At 33.6% G+C, this 7171-nt stretch overlaps 1 long non-coding RNA gene across 1 annotated transcript in view; it reads left to right on the top strand.

Moving 5' to 3' along the window:
• LOC118766155 overlaps nt 1–4819 on the top strand; it is a 13561-nt gene extending 8742 nt beyond the window's left edge. Inside the window, exon 3 of the long non-coding RNA XR_005002064.1 lies at nt 4808–4819. This is a non-coding gene — a long non-coding RNA (uncharacterized LOC118766155). The remainder of the gene's footprint in view (nt 1–4807) is intronic.
• The last annotated feature ends 2352 nt before the right edge of the window (nt 4820–7171 follow it).

Below are 7171 nucleotides of genomic sequence, written 5' to 3'. Positions count from 1 at the left end.
ATAAGTGTGAGGTTCTGAGAGGAGAATTTGTTTAATGCAATCATTATTACTGATCCTCTTGCATTTTCTTTTATCAAAGCCAGGAACTTCTCAGCACCCACACATACATTTACGAAAAAACCAGAAATAACTAAGAAAATCATTGTTTACCGTTTGCTTAATAAGTATTTATCTTATTTAATGTGCACCAGCTTCTGTACTCTAGTTTTCTTGTGAGGAAATTGATTCCTACTGGAAATAAAAAAAAACCTATTTACCATTTATTTTTAAAGATGTTATCGCAGTGAAAATATATGCTTTGAACAAAATTTTCTACCAACTATATTTATGCATGTTTATGTATTATTATATACAATATGTGCTACTACCTCCCTCCATCTTTCTCCCTCACTCCCTTCGTCCCACCATCCCTCCCTCCTTATATACATATATATACATATATACATATATATATACTTATATATATATACACATATATATATATGTACATATATATACATACATAAATACATACATACATACATACATATATATATATATATATATATATATATATATATATACACATACATATGTTCATGTATATATATTTGCATACATATACATGTATATATATATATATATGTAAGTACGTATATGTCTATATATTTATGTATATATATATGTATACTCATATATATATATGTATATATACTTATATATATGTATGTTTACATATATATTTATATAATATATATATATTCATCCATATATATATATATATATGTGTATACACACACAGACACAGATACACCCCCCCACACATATATATAAATAAAACAGATGTTTATTTACTTTTTATTTAGTCATCCATCTATAAATATTTCTAATATTTCTACCTTAATCTTTTATTCAACACGCTTCTCTCTCAGTACATCTGTTTTTTCTCCCAATCTATATTTCTCTCTTTCCTCTCTTTTCTTTCGTCTTTCTTTGTCTTTTATCTCTCCATCACCCGATATTTTATATGCATGATATGATTTCATATAGAACGAATTGCAGATGAAGCTGTCACTATCATTTTATTGAACCACTCCTCTACTCTTGTTAAACAGACACTTTTAAGAATACTACGAGTTTCGTGTAGCCTGTTGATGTCTAAACTATTTACAAATGATTCTCAACTATCTAGCAACTCTGACACATAACTACGAAGTTTCACAGACACCTAGTTACATAGTTGTGAAAATACAAACTCGAATATATATATATATTTACGTATTCATGAAGTTATTAGGAATAGTGATACACTGTCCAACAGCTATACCATCTCAGAGTCAAGCGTCCGTAAAGTTGCTGAATTATATAGAATGATAGTCACACACTGTCACAATCATGAATTCAAACGATCACTATTGTACAAATACAAAATCTCACAACTAAGTAGTCACAGTCATGAAGTCACACAACTACATAAGAAACATACTCAAATAATATACTCACAGTCACAAACTCAGCTGTAGATATATATTCTTTAATTCTTTTATCTTTTATTTGTTTCAATCATTTGACTGCGGCCATGCTGGAGCACCGCCTTTAGTCGAGCAAATCGACCCCCAGGACTTTTTCTTTGTAAGCCTAGTACTTATTCTATCGGTCTCTTATCCGAACCGCTAAGTTACGGGGAGGTGAACACACCAGCACGGTTGTCAAGCGATGTTGGAGGGACAAACACAGCCACACACATACACACACACGCACATATATATATACATAAATATACATATATACGACGGGTTTCTTTCAGTTTCCGTCTACCAAATCCACTCACAAGGCTTTGGTCGGCCGAGGCTATAGTAGAAGACACTTGCCCAAGATGCCATGTGGTTGGTAAGCAACTACTTTATTTAATCAAATTGCCATAACGGCCTTACAAAGAGGGGACGACACACAGTCACTCCTATATATATATATATTATATATATATATATATATTATATATATATATATATACACATACATATGTTCATGTATATATATTTGCATACATATACATGTATATATATATATATATGTAAGTACGTATATGTCTATATATTTATGTATATATATATGTATACTCATATATATATATGTATATATACTTATATATATGTATGTTTACATATATATTTATATAAATATATATATATTCATCCATATATATATATATATATGTGTATACACACACAGACACAGATACACCCCCCCACACATATATATAAATAAAACAGATGTTTATTTACTTTTTATTTAGTCATCCATCTATAAATATTTCTAATATTTCTACCTTAATCTTTTATTCAACACGCTTCTCTCTCAGTACATCTGTTTTTTCTCCCAATCTATATTTCTCTCTTTCCTCTCTTTTCTTTCGTCTTTCTTTGTCTTTTATCTCTCCATCACCCGATATTTTATATGCATGATATGATTTCATATAGAACGAATTGCAGATGAAGCTGTCACTATCATTTTATTGAACCACTCCTCTACTCTTGTTAAACAGACACTTTTAAGAATACTACGAGTTTCGTGTAGCCTGTTGATGTCTAAACTATTTACAAATGATTCTCAACTATCTAGCAACTCTGACACATAACTACGAAGTTTCACAGACACCTAGTTACATAGTTGTGAAAATACAAACTCGAATATATATATATTTACGTATTCATGAAGTTATTAGGAATAGTGATACACTGTCCAACAGCTATACATCTCAGAGTCAAGCGTCCGTAAAGTTGCTGAATTATATAGAATGATAGTCACACACTGTCACAATCATGAATTCAAACGATCACTATTGTACAAATACAAAATCTCACAACTAAGTAGTCACAGTCATGAAGTCACACAACTACATAAGAAACATACTCAAATAATATACTCACAGTCACAAACTCAGCTGTAGATATATATTCTTTAATTCTTTTTATCTTTTATTTGTTTCAATCATTTGACTGCGGCCATGCTGGAGCACCGCCTTTAGTCGAGCAAATCGACCCCCAGGACTTTTTCTTTGTAAGCCTAGTACTTATTCTATCGGTCTCTTATCCGAACCGCTAAGTTACGGGGAGGTGAACACACCAGCACCGGTTGTCAAGCGATGTTGGAGGGACAAACACAGCCACACACATACACACACACGCACATATATATATACATAAATATACATATATACGACGGGTTTCTTTCAGTTTCCGTCTACCAAATCCACTCACAAGGCTTTGGTCGGCCCGAGGCTATAGTAGAAGACACTTGCCCAAGATGCCATGTGGTTGGTAAGCAACCTACTTTATTTAATCAAATTTGCCATAACGGCCTTACAAAGAGGGGACGACACACAGTCACTCCTATATATATATATATATATATATATATATATATATATATATATATAAGTTCAGCAAAATTTAGATTCAGATGAATATGGTACTTAAGTCAGAGGCACCAGAATTTTATATGGTATTATCCATATAAATCGATAGGGTGATTATAATCAGAAGAAGCAACAAGTATATCTTAGGTCATTTGGTACAATCGTTTCATGCTACTCCATTGTAAGTATTACATCAGTTTTAAAATGTTGAGCAATGGAAGACTTCTGTAAATGGCTGAAGATTGCTCAATATTTTAAAACTGATGTAATACTTACAATGTTTAATAAAATGAAGTAGCATGATACGATTGTACCAAATTACCTAAGATATACTTGTTGCTTATTTTGATATATATATATATATATATATATATATATATATATATATATATATATATATATATAACAGTGTATAGCACCGTATAACACACATTCACAGTCATATATTTAAATACGTACATCGTCACGCAACCATGAAGATAAATACATAGTCACTCAGTGGCACGATTATACAGCCAGAGAATCCCAGTGACGTAACTGCACAGGCATACACAGTCATATAAAGTGGGTGCTGAAAAGTTCCAGGTTTGAAGGGTGTCGTGAAAGGCCTGGTAGGAGACCCAACCTTCTGGAGTTCTTTTACAGGACATAGAAAAACTGATGGGCCGCTAGAGTAAGTGTGTGAATCTGAGAGGGGAATATGCTGAATAAAATCGTAATTAACTTATCCTCCTATATCTTTTTTTTATCCAAAGCCAAGAACTTTTCAGTATCCCCTCATAGTTACACAGTCACAGTCACATGTCACATATTCTCAAAGTCACACACGTACATAGTCAAACAAACACAAACTCACACGGTCATATAACTAAATATTCATAGCTACACAACAGTATTATAATACACATACATACAGCTACACAGTAGCTTCAAATGATAGCGAAACAACCACATCATCACAGTCGCATCGACTGATAGACGTATGTATGCTTAGTTAATTGTCAGTTCAAGTTGGTAAATAATCTTTAAATGTCAGAGCGGCAGAGGAGCTGACAAATTTCTCCTAAGGTAAATTGCGAAGAATTTGATAGCAGTGTTAATTAATTTCCATATGCTCCAGTCAATATGGCATATTAACACTCGGTTTCGCACACATCACTTATTGATATTAACTTTTCATTCATTGTCGGCACGCTGCTGATTTGTGATGATTTGTCGAACAACAATGTAGCACGGATCTGGTTATCAGCGGAGGCTATTGAGATAATCATTCAGTTGCTTTCATTTTGCAAGCAGAATCTGACAGTTTTCTTCTGTCATATGACTTCGGTGAACTAAATTGAAAGGATTGCGGGCAAACATTTTTCTATTCCACCAAGTTTTCATCAAATTAATCTAGTATCGCTTGAGGAGAGAAGTGAGAATGAAACTTTAGGAAAAAGGGCTCTTTTCAGGAAATTTACTAAAAGGAAGATTTGTGTGATATATATTTACTAGGTAGATGAGTTTACTTTAAACATCCCTCTACAAGCTGTAGTGTTGTCAGAAGTTTGACCTTGGGCACTTGCCTTCGGTTGACAAGGAAGTCAAGGAATTGTGTGAAGTTCTCTGATCGATCATGAACGACAGTGATGTTATTGGCACATATACACAACGTATAAATTATACATATATTTTTTGCTCTTCCTATGTGTAAGTTGTTCTAATGTCCTTCAGCCATAGCCATAGTAGTGATCAAAGAAAACATTATTATTATTATTATTGAGTGAGAGAGCAGTGCATGTCATGAAAGTGACACTGGGGTAAAATATACGAAACCTAGTATACCCATCATGACTATCCGTCTGATAAGGGTACACAAGGCACAAGCATCACAACCATATGTGTGCAACATGGGGATCTCATATCAAGACCAAACAGCACATGACCTTGCAGGTGGGGCCCAGTTAGAATTTTCTTCTGGTCGAGTAACCCATCCCGCTCAAAAGGTCCCTGAATAAGGGCTGTTTAAAAATGTTGAACGTAACACCCATGTTTCCAGAGGGGAATTATTCAAACTCCAAAAAATCCCTCTCAACACATGGCTATGATGCTCCCCCACTACTTCTGCTCGTGATCGGAGATGCACATATTGTCAGCCACTGAGGGACATGCTCAACTGATTAAGGTCAAACAACTGACAAGCAAATCTGTGGTATTGAGCCGAATATTTGCTGTAACGCATCTTTTATACCAAGACAGAACAATGTACATGATAACACTTCCAATCAATAAAGGTCAGAAGCCATGAGAGTCACTGCCTGGTTCTGCATCATGACGTTTATTATTATTATTATTATTATTATTATTATTATTATTATTATTATTATTATTACTATTATTATTATTATTATTATTATTAAGGCAGTGAACTGGTAGAATCATTAGCCTGCCAGGCAAATTGCTTAGCGGCATTTCATTCCTTTTTACATTCTAAGTTCATTTCATCGACTCCGTCATCCTTTCGGGGTCAATAAAATAAGTACCAGTTGAACACTAGGGTCAATCTCGTCAACTTACTCCTTCGCAGAAACTTACTGGCCTTGTGGCAAAATTTGAAATGAAGGCGACGAAATGGCAGAATCGTTAGCCCGCCGGATAAAACGTATAGCTCAATTTCGTCCGTCGTAATATCCTGAGTTCAAATTCGGCCAAGCTATACTTTGCCTTTCATCCCTTCGGGGTCCATAAGAAAAATACCAGTCGAGCACCTTCCCACCTTCACAAAAAGATGCTGGCCTTGTGCCAAAATTTGAAGCCAATATTTCTAATTTCGTAATGTTCCTCTCTGTCTATATTCATGGTAAATGAAATCTTCAAATCTCAGAATTCATATAATATATTCTACACACCATTTTCTATTTGTTATTTTATTTTGCGTCCACCTGGGCACTTATTTCTAATACATCTCGTTTATTGTTTCCAATATATTATCATACCTTTTACATTCAACATCGACTTGAGCATTATTCTAATGTGTCTATATTATTCCTTAGTGACACTTTCTTTCGTTTGCGTGTACTGGTACTGTTTACTGTCTGCTTCATCGATTTAAAAAATAAAATTATTTGTATGTTTGTGAACAGTGTAATTCTGTTTTTCCGTTTCTTTCACTAACATGATATTAGTAAACCTAAATATAATATTACTTTCCTTAATGTTACCTGGGCGCATTTTACTTACACAAATCTCACCTGAATTACTCTTCAACAATCTACAGCAATTTTTTTAGTTGTTTATAGTCTACAGTATGCAATTTGAGATCGCCCCTATACAAAATGATGCTTGTTGGTCCAGCCATAGCTTTTGTCTTCAAGTTCGGTCCCATTTAACATACTGCTCAAAAGATTAGCGCAGGACGAAAAACAAAATAGAGGAATTGCTTTTTAAATAATTCACTTTATGTAAAGATAGCGTTAGGTTATATGATTTTCTCCTTTTACCTGCATATGCAGAAATGTTTATCATTAATACATATGTGGTATATAACTCATTATTGGTGCAACGCTGCTTACGGTTAATGTTTACAGAACCCTCATATAGGGAACACTGTAAAGGCATTCTGGAAATCAACCCATACTATATTCAGATTCTTTTTTCTCCGTCTACAATGTTCAATAATAATTTTATTGTTCAAAACTTGACCTTGACAAATACATGTTGCATTCATTGTGTTCTTGACAGATTGTTCTAAGTCTTTATAATCTATGATATAGCTTCAGTTAATGCTTTCAA

Source organism: Octopus sinensis, linkage group LG15 (genome assembly GCF_006345805.1).
Source record: "Octopus sinensis linkage group LG15, ASM634580v1, whole genome shotgun sequence".
Taxonomy (NCBI): domain Eukaryota; kingdom Metazoa; phylum Mollusca; class Cephalopoda; order Octopoda; family Octopodidae; genus Octopus; species Octopus sinensis.
The sequence above is the reverse complement of the archived record's forward strand: the minus strand, read 5'-3'. Positions and strand labels throughout refer to the sequence as shown.